Below are 19,185 nucleotides of genomic sequence, written 5' to 3' on the forward strand. Positions count from 1 at the left end.
CACTGATTTGGAGCATAGATGGTGAGTCAGATTAGTTAATCTCTATCTATGGACATCCTGGGTATAGATGTTAAAATTAATGTCCAGATGAAAAAGTCAAGGAGACAATGTTTTAGGGTCGAATTACAGCAGATAATTACCAGTTTAAGATCCTTTGGGATGGCAGTCCAATTAGCAGATAACTGCAAAAATGATATCGATGGTAAAGACTGGTATTGAATCTTCAGTCCACAGGGATGGTCCCTCAGGATTAGGTCCACTTAGCAGGTCACTGCAATGCTGGTCGTTGGTAGAGATGTTGGAAAGCTGTCTCCTTACACAATAAAGATGGAACCTGGTAAATAATGCAAGGCTCACTGGATCCACAATTGGAGAATCCCAAAGTCCATAGAGAGACTACAAAGTAGCTTAAAGCGTTTCGCTGGATAGCAGAACTCCAGCTTCATCAGTTTTCCAACATCTCTACCAACGACCAGCATTGCAGTGACCTGCTAAGTGGACCTAATCCTGAGGGACCATCCCTGTGGACTGAAGATTCAATACCAGTCTTTACCATCGATATCATTTTTGCAGTTATCTGCTAATTGGACTGCCATCCCAAAGGATCTTAAACTGGTAATTATCTGCTGTAATTCGACCCTAAAACATTGTCTCCTTGACTTTTTCATCTGGACATTAATTTTAACATCTATACCTAGGATGTCCATAGATAGAGATTAACTATCTGACTCACCATCGATGCTCCAAATCAGTGATTTTATCACTATTATTTTTATTAATAATATATTTTATTTATTTTTCTGTATATATTTGTATTGGTATTTATATGTATAAATTGTTATTAAATGTGCTTATTTTGTCCTTTTAGACTTCCGCTTCCTACTCATTTTACTATATTCCATCAATTATATTATATATCAGTCCTTAGCGCCAGTCATTACATTTTCTATATATATTGGGTTAGAGGCTGACTACCTCTTTCTGGCTTCTTTAGTGACAGCGCACCTAAATACTTTGCTATTTTACCTGAACACACAGCTATTAATTACATTTTACAGATATCTCTGTTAAAATGTAGACATTTATTGTAAAAGTCATTGTGGCATGATATAGATTTTGAAAGTATACCCTGCTCCACTTTACATATACTTGCATCATCTTCACTAGTCTCCTTGTGCAGGTACGAGGAGACTGAATACAGTAAAACACAATCATAGAAACAAAGGAAACAGGTGCAGCCAGAAAACACCACACGGCAGCTTCTGCATTCTTTCACTTTAAAGTGATGGTCTCTTAAGTAGCAGTGAACAATCATGGTTCAGAGAATTTCCAGTATCAAATAGATACGTGGTTTATATGGGATGTAGTTAGGATCCCGGCGGTCAGGATCCAGACAGTCAAAATACCGGCTCCGGAATCCCGACGGTCATCAGAATACTGTGTCCAAAATCCGCCGGTCACAATCCTGATGGTGAGTATTAGGGTTAGAGGTTAGGTTTAGGGTTAGGCACTAAGGTGAGGGTTAGGCTGCCAAAAGGGACTGGTTAAGGTTAGGCTTCTGGGGGTGTGGTATAAGAGATACACAATGTCTAGGTAGACACCATATATTAGACAGACAATAGGTCGACAGGGACAAAAGGTCGACAGGGACAAAGGTCAACACATGACAGGTACAAATGTCGACGTGAAAATAGTAGACACAAAAATGGTCGATATATGCTTTTTTTTTTATTTATTTTTTTTTAACTCTAATCTTCACCCTAACCCTCCCCTTGGTGCCTAACCCTCCCTCCTGGTACCTAACCCTAACTGTCAGGGTAGGTGCCTGATCCCAACAGTCCCTTCTAGTGCCAACCCTCCGGTAAGTGCCTAACCCTAACCCTCCCTCCTGGTCCCTAACCGTCTGGGTAAGTGCCTAACCCTAACCCTCCAGTAAGTGCCTAACCCTAAAGAACCAAAATAATCACGTGTCGACTACTTTCATGTCAACCTTTTGACCCGGGCGACCATGTGTACATGTTGTCCTTCTTACATGTCGACATTTAGCGTGTCGACCTTTTGTCCCTGTCGACTTATTGACTGCCTAACATCTGGTGTTTATCTAATTACTGTCTGTCTATCTACAGTCCGTAACCCGGCTTCGGGAGGGGTGGGTTAGAATACTCACCAACATGCATGGGGATTTTGACCATCGGGATTTTCGAGTCAGCATTGTGATCATTGGGATTCTGACCACCGGAATCCTGTAGCCAACCATTTTATATGGCCACCCGTGTGAACAGCAGAAGTGCACAGACACCGGGATAAATAAAATCAATACATAGAAAATTAGGAGTGTGGACCATACTCACTGGCAAAAACTCATATGAGCAAGAATGCATCTCCCAAATACATAAATCCTAGTATGCTTGTGGCCTACAGGATTTCAGTTACATAACTTGTTTCACAACTACAGCGAATTTTAACCCTCTGGTTCTTTTTCTAGATATAGATTCAAAATGAATCCAAAAAGGTCTATTATGAAAATATAGCACATAGTTTTTCTACCCCTCATCTCTATGCCCAGCAGCCATTGGTACATCACAACTCCAAGTACCTGTACTACTACTTTAAACTTACTAGCTTTTAGCAGAAGATAGATCAAACATGGAGATCAGCAGTGGACTTTCCTTATAAGAAGAACCGACTTGTGGGAATACAGAAATGAATGAGAAATGACTGCAAGCATTAAATCAAACATTGTAATCTGTTGTAGGATTAGCCTAGCGAACATAAACACCGGGCGCAATGTTCCCAGGAGAAATGGGCACTATGAGCAAACTTTCATTCACTCAATTCTGGTAAATACTGCTGCCAGAATATACACTTCATGTAGTCATATCATATAATATGTAAAAGCAAATTGACTTAAAAATAAATAAATAAAAAGGATCGCATTACAAGACAAACGGATGGTCAATATAAAGTAGAATTAATGAGCCAGTCAAATCTAGGATACAGAAGGCTGTGAAAAAGGCACCAGGGATGGTGTGCATATAATGCCCTCACCAGAAGGAACTACCAAGTAAGCAGACACAGGGCCTTATTAAGCAGTGCACGCTTGTGCACTGCGGAGTGCAGATACCCAGTGGTCGGGAATCTGCGCAGGCGTCGGACCCATACTGCGTATTGCAGTACGGGTCCTGCGTATTCACACACAGTCCGGCAGCAGACAGTCAGTGATTGAAAGTCTGCTGCCTTTTGTGGGCTGGAGGCTGGGGATCTCTGTCGACTGACGGAGATTTCCTGGCCTCTTCGTTGTATCTGCGGCAGCCGGCTTGCGTGATCCCATGGGTCAATCAGCCCGCTGATGTGATCGCAAATTATCCAATGCTGCGCCCTTGGACGCAGCTCGTATAAGTAACACATACAAGAGGCATGACACCATCTGCTGCATTTACATAATTGCAAGGACGAAATTGCAAAGCTGTTGTGAGCGGCTTTACAATTCCGTCCACTACTGAATCACCCCCACAATATGCAAATACACTATTTTCATCCGAATGTTTTGTTTAGGTTAAAGCTATCTATGACTTTAGAGACTTTAGTGACAGACAACACTGACATACAAAATAATATAAATTATTTGTGTTCATTAATGAAATATAAGATAGCACATTTACGAAACCGATCTACATCCAACTTTACCAATTACTACTACCTGCAGGTATAATAAAAACCAGCGACATACAGAAATCAGATCCCTTGTACCACTTCCAAATCAGAGCAAAGTATGGGTTAAATGTGCTTTCTGTGCCAGTTCCAACTAGAGGCACTTGGACTATGGGACAAGAAGGAAAAAAAAAAAAAAAAAAACACAACAGAATGGCTACACCCCTCATCCTTACACACACTCCAAGCAGTCTGCAGCCCCAAGTTGTAATGCTGTCCCTGTCACAGTATTGCACTCACTAAGGATAAACATACACGTCGGAACATGGAGCATTCCATCAGTAGTTTCCTTAAACTTTCATTTGGTTTAAAGGGTGAAAATGTACCGTTTTTCTAATACTGTTATATTGTGGTTTCATTGTCATTAGTATTATCATTTCATCTGACAATCACTAGAACGCACTGTGAAAGCCAGCTTGTGTTGTGGATAGAGATGCCAGTTAATGATGTGGTCCTGTCACAGACCTAGAGAACATTGTATTTACTCAGCACTTAGCCTGCAGGGTTGAGCTAAGGACATTCCTTGTCTGCAGTTACATTCATGTGTTGGAGAGTGCTGGGCTGGCTGCTTACTCCAGTGTTTACTACTCTATTCGATATAAGCCAAGTTTCTTCAAGTTCAAGTTTTTAACTAGATAACATGAATGTAGCCTGCACTGGGAGCTTTATCTTAACACCTCTTTGCATTTACAGGACACACAGGGGCTGATTAGGAGTTGGGAACAAACCCAAAAATAATATGAGATATGGTAAGAACTTACCCTTGTTATCTCTATTTCTACGAAGTCCATAGGGTTCCACAGGATACCTTGGGGTATAGGTGTGACGTCAGTCGCAGGGCACCAAAGAGTTAAGCTTTCAGCCTCCCAGGATGCACTAGGTCCCCCTCCTATACCCCGCCCCCAGGCCAAGGCACCTCAGTTAGTTACCAAGCCATAGGCCGGAGGAGGAGAAGGAAGAGAGAGAACAAAGATCTGGACACATACAAGAATCACATTCTCACCAGAGGGAGACGGAAAACCGGTGACCAGAGCAAAGCCCATCTGCAGCACAGGTGCGACAGGGCGGGAGTCCTGTGGAACCCTATGGACTTCGTAGAAATAGAGATAACAAGGGTAAGTTCTTACCATATCTCATATTTTCTACTTCAGGGTCCATAGGGTATCCACAGGATACCTTGGGGATGTCCCAAAGCAGTATCCTTTAAGGGTGGGGACGCTCCTGTGCAGAAAGGAGAATCCGCCGCCCGAAGGAAGCATCCTGAGAGGCGAAGGTGTCAAACCTGTAATACCTCACGAAGGTATGGACAGAAGACCACGTAGCAGCCTTGCAGATCTGAACTGCCGAGGCACCACGTCAAGCTGCCCACGAAGGACCCACAGACCTAGTGGAATGAGCCTTCAGAGAAGGAGGGACCGGTAGGCCTTCATGAAGATAAGCTTCAGAAATAGCCATACGGATCCAGGCTGCCAAAGTTTGCTTTGAAGCAGGCCAACCCTTTTTACAGAAGCCATAGAGGACAACAAAGCGTCCGACTTCCTAAACAAAGAAGTGCGGTCCACATAAGTCCTTAAGGCCCGCACAACATCCAAAGAGGCCTCACCCACGGAAAGACCCGGTGAGTTAAAGGCCGGAACAACTATTTCCTCGTTAACCTGAAACTGGGAAACAACTTTGGGGAGAAACTCGGGCCGAGTGCGGAGCACTGCCCTGTTCCCATGAAAAAAACCAAGAAAGGGGGTCTACAAGAAAGAGCCCCTAACTCAGAAACACGTCTGGCTGAAGCAACGGCCAGAAGGAAAACAGTCTTAGCTGTTAGCCATTTAATATCCACTGAGCCCAGTGGTTCAAACGGCGGTCCTTGGAGAGTCCTCAGGACCACAGCCAAATCCCAAGGCGCCACAGGTGGAACAAAGGGCGGCTGAATACGGAGAACACCTTGCATAAAGGTGCGCACATCCGGGATTGTAGCAATCCTACGGTGAAACCAGACAGATAGGGCCGAAACCTGTACCTTCAAAGAAGCAAGGCGAAGCCCATGATCTAGTCCCGCTTGCAGGAAGGCGAGAATCCGAGACAGACGAAACTCCCGCGGTGCATAACCTCTCGGTCGACACCACTGGAAGAACGTATGCCACACGCGATGGTATATCCTCGCGGAAGACGGTTTCCGAGCTCGTAACATGGTACACAGCATAGAGCTGGCAAACCCCCAGGACCTCAGCATGGCCGTCTCAACAGCCACGCCGCCAAAGACAGCCGAGTCAGGTCCGGGTGAAGACAAGGACCCTGAGACAGAAGGTCCGGTCGTAGCGGCAACCGCAGAGGACTGTCCACGGACAGACCCTGAAGGTCTGAGAACCAGTGCCGTCTGGGCCACGCGGGAGCTATCAACAGGAGCGTCCCTCCTTCCTGTTTGAATTTCCGGATTACCCGTGGAAGAAGGGAGACCGGAGGGAACAGGTATGCGAACCTGAACGTCCACCGGACGGACAGAGCATCCACCAGAGACGCCCCTTCGTCTCTTGTGCGAGACCCGTACACCGGCAACTTGTTGTTGTGCCGGGACGCCATGAGGTCGATTTCTGGAAGACCCCACCTGTCCACCAGTAGTTGAAAAACGTCCGGGTGCAGGGACCATTCCCCTGGATGAACGTCCTGGCGACTTAGAAAGTCCGCCTCCCAATTTAGCACTCCCGGGATGAAGACCGCTGATATGGCCGGAAGATTGCGCTCCGCCCAAACCAGGATCCGAGAGACCTCTACGAGAGCCGCCCGACTGCGAGTTCCTCCTTTCCTGTTTATGTAGGCCACGGTGGTAGCATTGTCCGACTGGACCTGCACCGGGTGACCCTGGAGAAACCGCTGTGCCTGCAGGAGAGCATTGAAGACCGCACGGAGTTCCAAGATATTTATTGGAAGCTCCGCTTCTGTCGGTGTCCACCTGCCCTGGAACAAGTGTGGACCCGAAACTGCTCCCCAGCCCCGAAGACTGGCGTCCGTTGTCAACAGGACCCAATTTGGAACCCAGAACGGACGTCCCTTGTTGAGGTGGGTCATCTTTAACCACCACGCAAGGGACAGGCGAACCTCCGGGGTGAGCACAATCGTCTGGAACTTCAGAGACTGAGGCAGCCCGTTCCACTTGGACAGGATCAGGTGCTGCAGAGGTCTAGAGTGAAACTGGGCGTATTCCACCATGTCGAACACCGACACCATGGAGCCCAGTAACCTCATCGCCGAGTGTAAGGACACCCGGCGGCTGTGCAGACAACTGCGCACCCTTGACTGTAAAGCAGAGATCTTGTCCTCCGTCACGAAGATCCTTTGCTGTCCCGAGTCCAATAAGGCTCCAAGATGCAGAATCCTCCGAGACGGGATTAGAGTGGACTTCTGCCAGTTAATTAGCCAGCCGTGCCGTTGCAGCAGTGCAATGGTCAGGTCCAAGTGGTGTAACAGGAGCTCTGGAGATCCTGCCACCAATAACAGGTCGTCCAAGTACGGCAACATGCGGACTCCTTGCAGCCGCAGAGAAGCCGCCATGACCGCCATAGCGTCCTGTATGTCCAATGACACCATGTAGTCCCCAGGTTCCAGCGCCAGAATGATGGACCGTAGGGTCTCCATCCGAAACTTCGGGACCCGCAAAGACTTGTTGAGTGCTTTGAGGTTGAGAATCGGACGATATGACCCATTGGGTTTCTGTACCAAAAATAGATTTGAATAGAAACCCTGGCCCCTCTGGGAGAATGGAACAGGCACTATAACTCCAGCCTGGAGCATAGTGTGCAATACCTTCCGCAGCTCCGTAGCCTTGTTCCGGTCTGATGGTAGACCCGTGGTGAAGAATCGAGCCGGGGGTCTGTGCCGGAAGGAGAGGGCGTACCCGTGAGAGACCACCTCCAGAACCCAAGTGTCTGTCGTAGTGAACGACCAACACCGGGAGAACTGCAGCAGGCGGCCTCCCACCCTGGGATCCCCCAAGGGGAGACCCGGACCGTCAGGCCGCAGGCTTGTCATCTGGCTTGGGGGCCGGACGTCTGGTACTCCATGCCTGTTTCCGGGGCTTGCCCGATTTCTTAGGGCCAGCCTGTCGAGGAAACGACTGTGGTTTGGGCCTGCCCTGGGCCCTAGATGACCGAAAGGACGATGGTCCAGAACCAGAAGGAGCAGCGGCCGACGGGAGACAAGCAGATTTGGCTGCCGCCAGCGTGGCCACAATCTTATCCAGATCCGGACCGAAGAGAACTTCTCCGGTAAACGGCAACGCTTCCAGACCTTTATTGGATCTGCGTCCGCCTTCCAGGATCGCAGCCACAAGGTGCGACGAGCAGCTACCGCTGCTGAAGAAATTCTAGACACCAGAGTACTAATGTCTAGAGCCGCCTCGTTGATGTAGGTGGCCGAATCACGGAGATTGCCAATCAACTCCGCTTGTTCGGCCGGACAGTCGGATTCAAAAGAAGCCTCTAATGAATCCGCCCAGCGCTCCATCGCTCTGGCAACCCAGCAAATGGCCATAGCCGGCCGTGCTGCCCCCCCTGCAAGGGAATAAGCGGACTTCAGGCAGATTTCTACCTTGCGGTCCGTAGCATCCTTAAGGGAGGACATGGATGGCATCGGCAATGTGGCACTACGGACAAGACGGGTCACGTGAGAATCCACCTGTGGAGGGGATTCACACTTAGCAAAATAATTATCCGCGAACGGATAAGCCACCGCCAGGCGTCTCTGCGGCTGGTATCTTTTGCCAGGTTGTTTCCACGCCTCCTCTAAATGGTCCACCAACTGACCCGAAAGAGGAAAGACTGTGGCATCGCCCTTCACATCTTTGAAAAAGGCATACTTAGATTTAGCCGCTGGGGGAACTTCGTCCTCAATCACCAAGGCTGTGCGGACCGCCCGAATAAGTCCAGGAATATATACTTTGGACTTAGCATCAGCGTCCTTAGTATGGAAAGGTTCCTGATCGTAAGGATCCAGAATCTCCCCATCATCAGACGTCCCTTCGTCATCCTCATAAGGAGCGGACAGAGACGCCACCGGCCTTTTATGAGGCCGCATCACAGACTCCCCTTGCAATACATCCGACAAGTGCTGTAAAGAACTCGTCAGGGAGTTAACCCACGCTGGCTCCTGAGAACCCGGGAGCGGGGAAATAGGGAGACTGTGGGGTACCACCAATTGTCGTGGGAACCCCTGCATGGGTGACGACACCACAGACTGCTGGGACAAACCCATCGGAGTAAACGCGGGCTGCGGAGCTAACTGGCCCACTAAAGCTGTTAACGCCTGAGCGAAACAAGCCCAGGGCGGCTCCTGTACCGGTGCTGTAACCGTAATAGGCCGCGCCATGGACAACACTGCCGGCAAAGGCCCTCCGCGCTACCCTCCCCCTCCGCTAACGGTACTTTGCACGTGGTACACTGTAGCCGGAGGGGAAAATCACTTTCAGACATGATGGCACCACGTATGTGACCTCTCTCACCAATTAAGTATTAAATAGGCGAGAGACCACCCTGCAGCACCGCACCGCAAGGGCTTTAGCAGAAAGAACAGGGACAGTAATAAAGCTGACAGTTTAGTGAAGAATAGTTACAGGCAGCGCTAGCACAGTCACATACAATGCAGAGAAATAACAATTCCTGCACTAACAGCGCTGATCACTCAACTACACAGACACAGGGCCTGGTAGGACACAGCGCTGCATACACAGACCTGAGCCACAGCGGAGGAGAGGTATGCGGGGGGACCCAGACCACGATGCTTCCTTCCAGACTTCCAGCAGCGTTCACCATGCGTTGCAGAGAAGATGGCCGCCGAGGAGCAGAGAGAAGCTGGCCTGGGGGAGGAGCGCTGACACAGGACCAGTCAGCACAGTGCAGAGAGGGCTGTGTGCAGCGGGGGAGGCGCCGGCTGTGAGACAGGGAAGGCGCGCTCCCCTGGCATGCATTTAACCCCTGGGACGCCGCAGCGCTACCGCTCTGCTGCGGTCCGCTGTCCCAGGGGGTAGTGGAAGCGCAGGTTGGTCGCCTGGCTCCACGCTGCAGCCAGTCCCCAGGGAGCCCCCTGCCTGGGGACTTAGGACCATGTGATCAGCGGGGACCCACCGCGGGACCCCGCTGCTTACCTCTGTCCCCCTTGAATCCGGCCATGGTCCGGAGCATCTGGGGTCACCGCTAGCTGTGACCCCAGACGCCCACCAGCATCCCCGGATCAGTACCGGCGTTCTGGTACCGGCGGGGTGTAGGGAAGACAGCATGGACGTCAGGACTGACTGTCCATGCTGTTCATCCAGTTGTGCAGCCACAGCTGCATGAAGAATAAGCTTCAGGGGCTCTTCTAGCCCCCACTCCAACAGGTGCACCCGACTCCGGCCGGGCACCAAACTAAACTGAGGTGCCTTGGCCTGGGGGCGGGGTATAGGAGGGGGACCTAGTGCATCCTGGGAGGCTGAAAGCTTAACTCTTTGGTGCCCTGCGACTGACGTCACACCTATACCCCAAGGTATCCTGTGGATACCCTATGGACCCTGAAGTAGAAATGAAGCTATTTTGCATCTTGGTAGAATCATGCTGCACTTCAGGTGGGACAGATGTGAAATGTGCAGAGAAATGTAAATTTGTGAGGGGAGTGTCCAAACCTATAAATCTAAATGGCAATGTAAAGATAAAGCTGTCCAGCATTCCTGCAGATTTTGCTGCCAATTCTGCATTGGCTACATTGTGTGCAAGGGTAACGGATAAAGATGGGTACACACTAGACAATATATTGGCCGATTTGTCGTTTTGAGGCAAATCGTCTAGTGTATACACACTATTGCGATCTCCCATATGTTGTTCATCGCATCTTCAGATTTGCCCGCAGTTCAGGCAGATCTGAAGATTTTGTTAACATTTTTGTTCAAATCATCTAGTGTGTATGCCCTACCGGACGACCAGGAGCTATGTTAACGTTATATCTTAACGACCAAACGACGCAAGACATATCGCTCAGTCGTTTAAAAAATTGCACAGTGTCTACACACTATATCGTTTGTTCAGGAGATCAAGGGAAATCAGTACGACCATCACGTTGTTTGCATATCATCTAATGTGTAGCCAGCTTAAGTGTCACACACCAGAAGGGCACACAGTGAAAACCAAGTATTGGCAAACCGAACCATTAAGAATACCTCGTTGTAGCGCCAAACAGCCCCTCCCGGTGTGCCAGGTCCCAGGCAACTTGGCTGCAATAAGTGTTTTTCTCGCTCAAAATGTCTTATTCACATTAAAGAAAACAGCTGGAAGCAAAAAAACTACTTTGCTAGCTTGCACTGATCAATCTATGTGCGAATTAGTCTGAATCTGTATACGAAGTTCAATGATGCAGCGACCGCAGCTTTTCTCACACCAAGTTCCATGTGCTTCATCTGCGACTTTGTACATGTGAAAAACTAATTCCTGTGCAGTTCTAGTCGCAGCCCGGCGTCTCTAGTACACATTGAGTGACGTTTGCTGCGCTTGCGATATGAATTAGATGCTAACTTTAGCTTAGTCATACTGGGCACCTCGCGCAGTATAAGGTACAAGGAAGACACTTATGAAAGTTTTAGGACAGTTTCTTGTGTCTAATACGCTAAGGCAGTGGTTCCCAAACTTTTTTGAATCACGGCATGCTAGAGTATCAGCATTGTTTTTACGGGACACCTAAACCAAAAGTTTATTATTGAGAAATTCAGAGAATGTAGTAAAGTAGTAAAGCAAAGTAAATTGTGCTTACCTGTCATCCTTAGGTTCAGTTATGTGGTGGACAGGTCTGCACTTCTTTTGTCCACATATTTACAATTACTTTGACCATATATAATTTGATTTGGTGCTGGACCACCAACCTGCAAGTGTCCCGAGGCACCCCCGGGTGCCACGGCGCACAATTTGGCAACCACTGCGCTAAGGGAAGAATCTAACTGTTGGAGGAGTTCTAGCATTGGACTGACAAAATATTTAAAATGTATCGGCCTTCATCACACAGTGATCACAATCCATGTTCAGTCTATGGGCGGAATTTAATTGATTACGCAGTCCGGATCTCCCGTCTAAAGTGACAGGAGATCGCGGGCCCCCATTCAATTGCTGCCGTTCTTCGCGCTGATCGCGCCCATAGAGGTCAGGTTTAGCCGCGTAAAAGCAGCTAAACCCGACCAAAGTGCTGGGCGCGATCGCGAAAAGTGATGTTTGGGCGCCCAAACATGTCACTTTTCACACATTTCAGCTCTCATCCCCCTGGGGCTGCGAGCTGAAATGTAGCGCTTGGCAGCTGATCGCGCCCGACAGGAGCAAGAATAGAATAGCTCCGTCGGGTGCGATAGGGGATGAAAACAAATGAATTTTGCCCTATAAATTCAATAACAGCTATTGCCATCTCTTGAAAAGTGCCATAACACTCAGCAGCGCCATTCAGTCAGAATGACAAATTACACATAGGATGTTGATGAAGGAGGTACAGATGTGAGATGTGAGACTGCAGTCTAGAGGGAGAGAGCAATACTGGGACAATAGGAGCTAGTGGAACTCCTAGTGGAGATAGGAATATTGTTGGCGGAAAATGTAGAGTTATATCAGGTGGAGATAAGCTATAATAAAGAGCACTTGAAAGATTGAAGGTTGGGGAAGAATCTGGCCAGGCGTGGCACAGAGTTCCATAAATAGATACTAGCGGAGAAGATGTCTCAGTGCTATCTATTAGAGAGGAGGTGATAGACTGGACAAAAATAATTCACCCCCTAAAACATCATACTTATTAAGTCTCCCAAACCATGCATAATAATATTAATTATATTATATACACATGCTGGGACTTTAAGAGGGTTTCCCCAGACGCATTAGACAGATCTCTCACACAGCACCTAGAACCAGGGTCATGTGGGAAAGGTCACAAAACACAACATTACCCATTTTACTGACTATTTAAGTACAGTATATACAAGTATGGGTTCGTAGTTACATTAGTGATATGCATCACACATGGGTGCAGTATGTAGTGTTCACACTAGGTGCAGTGTGCTGATAAGTGAGGAGAGCATATTTTAATTTTGAATGGCAAAATTTTAGATGCGATGTACTGCCACAGGCTGCTACAGTAGCTGTAGTGATACATCACGTCTAAAATGTTGCCCTTCAAAATAAAAATAGGTTCTCCTCACTTACCAGCACCCTGCAACCTAGAGGGAACACTAGGGGCGGTATTCAATTGTTTTCACGGTCCGGATCTCCCGTCTAAAGTGACGGGAGTTCGCGGGGCACTATTCAAATGCTCCTGCTTTTCGCGCCCAAAGTTGTCGGGTTTAGCCGCGTAAATCGACTTCCCCCGACCAAAGTGCTGGCCGCGATCGTGCAAAGTGCCGTTTGGGCGCCCAAACAGGTCACTTTTCGCCCATTTCAGTTCGCACCTCACTGGGGATGCGAGCTGAAATGGAGCGCTGGCAGCTGATTGCGCCCGACAGGACCAACAATTGAATAGCTCCGTCGGGCGCGAAGGGGGCTGAAAACAATTGAATTACGCCCTAGGTATGTTAGGTTTACAGTTATGTCAACATGTATCAGGTTGACATGATAGAAATGACAGCATGCAGCGTGTCGACAATGCCCATGTCAACGTTTATCTCGTCTAAACGAATGACACGTCAACATGATAGGATGTTGATCTACCGTCCCTGGTGGCCCAACAGTCACTTACCTGATCCCGACAGCAGCAGCGGCTTCTATATCCCAGCGGTCATGTGACCACCACTTCCTGCACAAGCGTGTGATGGAGCAGCAGTTTGGGCGAGTACTCTGCCCCTATCCCTTACCCTTATTCCCCCCTCCTCCCCAAACGTCCCAGCAGCCCCTAATTGTCGGCATTCTGAGAATTTAGACATTTCAGATGTTGACATTTTTGAGGATATCAACATGTTGAACCATGTCAACATGGTTACTGTTGACTATGTTACTGGATCCTATTACACGCACGTTAAATAAGTATCTACATATACAGCAATGTTCAAATACTCAACTGTGTCCGGAAGGGACACGGTATCCTCTATGAAAACATCTTCTAGTTGGCTGCATACACAGTTCTCCATGGGGCTCTCCTAGATGATCAAAACAGGTTAGTGATTCATCCATTCTGTCCAGATGGCGCTGCTGGGGAACGTCAAATCTACACTTAACATACAAACAATCTTATTCACAGCCTGCCACTACTGTGCCACACATACTGTTTATGATGCTATGCTAAGCCTACACTTTATCTCCACATGCAATCATCGTGCCCCAACTGCTTTCAATACTGTGCCAGCCCTGGGTCCCTACATGGGTGTGGTATCCCAGCAGCCAGAATCCCGATGTTGGTATCCAGACAGGTTTAGAATACCAACACTTTGTTGGTGGGTATCCTAACCCTGCCCCTACCCTAACCTAGCCCTCCCCGATGCCTAACCCTAACCGCCCCCCTAGTGCCTGAACCTAGCCCTCCTCCCTTTGTGCCTAACCCTTACCCTCTCCTCAACCCAGCTACTTACCTTTGGTTTCCAGCGGTCGGGATGCCGTCGCCAAGATTCTGACAAGTGTCGGGATTCTGCCGTCGGCATTTTGACCTCCCAGCGGTCGGGATATTGACCACATCCCTCGCTACACCTACACTTTGAATGTCCCCCTTAACACAACTCCCATCTGAACATGTGGTTGTTGTGCCCTAAGCCTCCACAAGGTGGTAGTGGCTCACTCCGCTCACTGCTTTAAAAAAGGTACCCCCTCCATTATTCCACCTTTGCAGCAGCTTTGCTAAAAAAGTACATAGTGCCACTGCTGCCACCACTGGTTTACAGGAAAATAAACTACACTGAATGACAGAGTATTTATTTATTACCAGTTATGTATATAGCGTATACATATTCCACAGTGCTTTTACAGAGAGAATATTTGGCCACTCACATCAGTCCCTGCCCCAGTGGAGCTTACACTCTATGGGCCTGATTCAGAGCCGCTCGCTCTGAATCAGGGCCGGGCTATTTTATTTTTGGAGCGGCCTCTTGGCCGCTCGCATAGCTGTGGGTGACCACCCACAGCTATAGCGAGCGGCCATTATGATGGTCGCGATGGTCAAGACCATCGCGACCATCGGGCTTGCGACGAGACCCTTGTTGTAGGGTCTCGTTCATCGCAAGCCCCAAAGAACTTTCGGCTCTAACAGACAAGTGATGTCAGTGGGGCCACCCCCAAACGGCAGGCGTTCTAATGGGAACACCTCCATTTGGGCAGCCACCCCCCGGCCCGCCCACCAAAGGGGGCGAGCTGTCACTCAACATCGACAGCTCGCCCCCTTTGGTGCGAGAGCCGGAGTGACGGAGTGCCCGTCGCTAGCCAAGTCTCGCGCATGCGCACGACGGAGCCGGCTCCGTCGTCCACATGTGCTGTGGGCCACCATCGACCGGGTTGCGAGTGCTCAGCACTTGCGACCGGGTCTGAATCAGGCCCTATGTTCCCTACCACATGCTCACACATATACACACTAGGGTACATTTTTTTTGTTGGGAGTCAATTAACCTACCTGTATATTTTTGGAGTGTGGGAGGAAACCGGAGTACCCGGTGGAAACCCATGCAAGCACAGGGAGAATATACAAACTCCACACAGTTAGGGCCATGGTGAGAATTGAACCCATTCCCTCATTGCTTTGAGGCAGTAATGCTAACCATTACACCCTCTGTGTATTAATCCGTCTAATTGTGGATTACAAGTAGAGTACAAACTGGATACTAAATAAAGTTTATGGCCACTGTCACTTGTCGCTAAATGTGCTGCCTACCATAGTCTGCAGTGTAGCCCCAGCTCTAGTTCATGACTCTCACAGGACTAGTGAGCTGGAAGAGTTCTTGGCAATTCCTCCCTTCAGTGTGTGCCTTACCACATATAGTTATCAGTAACACATATCAAATGTATTATAGGTGGCAGCATATTATAGAATATTGCACACATTAATGTAGTAGTTCCTAAACTGGATACTGTGGCAACCTGGGGTGCCATAGGGCACTTGTAGGGGTGCCATAGGGCACTTGTAGGGGTGCCATGGATTGATGGTCAAGTACCAAATAAAGTTAAATCTGGTAAAACCAGTGCTGGTGGTTGCCAATCTTAAAATATGTGGACAAAAGTGCAACCATGCCTACCACCACATAACTGATCCTAACTATGGAGGGGGGAATTTAATGCAACGCGAGCTCCCGGCGCTATTCAATTCAGTGCGCTGTGTGGTCGGAGAATGCCGATTATCACGCCTTAACAAGGGTGTTAAGGCGCATTAACCGGCATTCCCTGACCAAAGTGCCTGGAGCGCAGATGTTAGCGCCACGCTAAGCAGAAAAACAGCTGCGCGCCCGGCACTTTGGTCGGATTTCTCTTCGCATCCCCTGGGGGGTGCGAAAAGAAATCCTTAGCCCGCCCAAACAGCGCGGTGTATTGAATAGCTTCGGGAGCTCCCTCCCGTCGCTATTCAACATCGCGCTGAATTTAATTCCCCCCTATAACATATAAGCACAATTTACTTAATTTAATAATTTTTGCGATTAAAAAAAGTTTAGGAACCACAGCAATAGTGTATAAGCCCCACAATGCAATGGTGGCTAGGTTCCTCCTAGTGAGAAGAGTTTGAGGGTGTAAGTCTCAGAATTCTGCCATTGTCGTTGCTTTCATCAAATAAAATCACAGACTGGTACAGTCAGTGAAACTACAATGATATCAACAAATATCTCTGGCCAAATAGCTAATGACGTTTCAAGTAATGAAAACTTTTATTAGTATGAGAGGGGGTCCGAAGGTGAAGCAGCCAGTAGCACCACTGCCCAATCAGATACTGCTTTGCCACTTACTATATCAGATATATCACATTGTGACCAAGTTATGCAAGAAATCCCTCACATACCATTTACTTTAAATACTTTGCTTTCCACAAGTGAAACACACAACTTAATAGGGAGTTATCCACTTTAGAACAAAGTCCCACTTCACACCATTCTGCAGTGTGAGGAAAATCCAGATATCTGCGGTACCTGACTCTGGATGGCTACAGCATATGTACGTATCAGTACACACCTCTGTCCCTATCATTTCTCCTCCAAAACTAAACTCTGTTCTTCCCAGTCTACTAAAGATTATGAGGCATAGCAGCTGTCCCAGTGGAAAACCCCTACCATAGCTATACAATAGGACGGTGAATGAATGAGAAGTCCTTTCCAAAACAGGAAGTGCCCTGACACACTTGTAGCATTTAGTGAGTGGTGCAAATCTCTAATGGCCATTAACAGCAGCACCTCACAGATTTCAGTTATTGGCTGGTATTGCACTCTCTGCTCTGTCTAGCTCTAAAGCAGAAAGACAATGGGTCAGGGTGTGCCTGCATTGTCTGACCTGTACATGAGAAAAATATTACTTCTTATAACAACTTGCATGACAGGTTCTGTTATTCCAAGTAAAATAAAGTTAAAAAGAATAAGCACAAAAAAGTCAAAATGCTAAAATAAATTGCTCTATTGAATTTCAAAAGACAAATTTTGCTTACAACTATCAAGTTTCACACAGGTGAGATCTGTCGCGCAAATAAATCACTTCTGCCTGTGATTAGGTGTAAAATGTTATACAGAACTACCAGTAATGCTGGCTATACACGCTACAATTATCGGGGCGATCCGCCTGATATCGGTAGAGTGCCCCGATAATTGTAGCGTGTGTGCGGGCGACCAGGGGTTAAATATTGCTCGGTCGGGCAGGCAGGATTGTCCAGCATGCCCGTCCGATGCGATATTTACCCGGTAAACTGTCGGCCGCATCGGGCAGTGTATGCCCAGCGCGGCCGACAGACAGACATTTCCTGTGTTCCTTCCTACGGAAGGAACAGGGAAATGTCTCCTCCCCCGCGGGCGGAGCGCGGATGTCTGCCGAATACACTGTGAGAGAAATCTCACAGTGTATGCAGGCGACATCTGCGGCTGGCAGCCGGCCAGATAAAATGTATGTCGGTCTGACATTTTATCTGGCCGTGTATGCCCAGCATAAGAGGCAAGCATGGTTTTATTTACAAAACACTTGCCATTAAATGACAGTGTTAAACACGCAGAGAAGCGACAGCTTTTGCAAGTTGCCACTTATCCCAAGAATTATAATAGGATAGAGATACAATATGTGACATTTCACATGAAGTAGTCAAAGGTTATCCTTTCCAAGAAATCTAACTGGGATGCTTTTTAAATGCAAAAGTGGGTTAAGGCCCCCATACATCAGCAATTGATTGCAGCAATCGTGCAATTTGCAATTGACTGTGTATAAAAATCTTTCCCTTTTTCATTCGATTGCAGAATTGCCACAATCAATTGAAAAAGGTAAAGATTTTTATACACAATCAATTGCAAATTGCACGATTGCTGCAATCAATTGCTGATGTATGGGGGCCTTTACTCTACCTGTATAATACACTGCTCAAATGCTTTGGATCCAGTTTTCCACCACTTGATTGCATATTGCTGCACTTTGCACAGCAGAGTGTACAAGATTTCCAGCAGGCAGACAGGATACATTGATATTATACTATCTGTGTGTGCATGCCTACTGTCCATTATCACTGTACATATCAGTTGTAGGACTAGTAAGATCGCTTTAGTTTATTTCAGTCAGGTGCCTTCTGTCCTTGATAACTTTAAAACAGCACTAAAAAACTAAAAGCACTAAAAAACTAAAACAGCACTAAACACTAGAGGTGTCTACACACTAGACGATGTGCTCACGATGAGATATCGTGAACAATTTCCCTGGAGCTCTTTTCGGCAGCTCACCTGCACTCCAGGACACGATATGGCGCTAAAAAGTGTCCAATCTGACCAACGATCTATCGTGCGCCCTTAACAATTTACAGTGTGTCGTGTACGAGATTGACAGATCTTGCCTGCTGTAGACAAGATCTGAATATACAACGGACGACCCGCAGGTACGCACATCGGTATCGTTAATGAGAGCGGACACTCATGTTTTGCATTCTTTCTTTCTGATTCCTCGAAATCGGGCGAATCGTAGAAAATATCGTCCAGTGTGTACGCACCTTAACAGTCTTCGCTGGAAGACCGAAATCTATAGATGTGTCCTCATATACTATTGCTACAGTGGCACCAAACAGTCCTTATCAGCGCACCACGTCCCATGCAATTGGATGTGACAAAGTGCTTCGGAATGCACTGATTAATTTGATATGCGACACTTGTATATCTGTGTGCGACAGAGTCGGAATCTGTATACAAACTGCTATCATGCAGCGGCCACAGCTTTGTTTCACGCCAAGTTCCGTTGTGCTTTGTATACAGACTCAGATGCACACAGATAAACAAGTGCTGCATACCAAACCAATCAGTGCAGTCTCGTGAAGCAGAATTGCAACTAAGACACATTTTCAGTGGAAAAAGACGCTCAGCGC

General features: G+C 47.7%; 1 protein-coding gene across 2 annotated transcripts in view; it reads right to left on the reverse strand.

Annotated features, from left to right (window-relative positions):
• Window positions 1-19,185, reverse strand: part of TAF4 (TATA-box binding protein associated factor 4) — a 75,255-nt gene that overhangs the window by 30,696 nt on the left and 25,374 nt on the right. The window lies entirely within an intron of this gene.

Source organism: Taudactylus pleione, unplaced genomic scaffold (genome assembly GCF_031769625.1).
Source record: "Taudactylus pleione unplaced genomic scaffold, aTauple2 ptg000018l, whole genome shotgun sequence".
Taxonomy (NCBI): domain Eukaryota; kingdom Metazoa; phylum Chordata; class Amphibia; order Anura; family Myobatrachidae; genus Taudactylus; species Taudactylus pleione.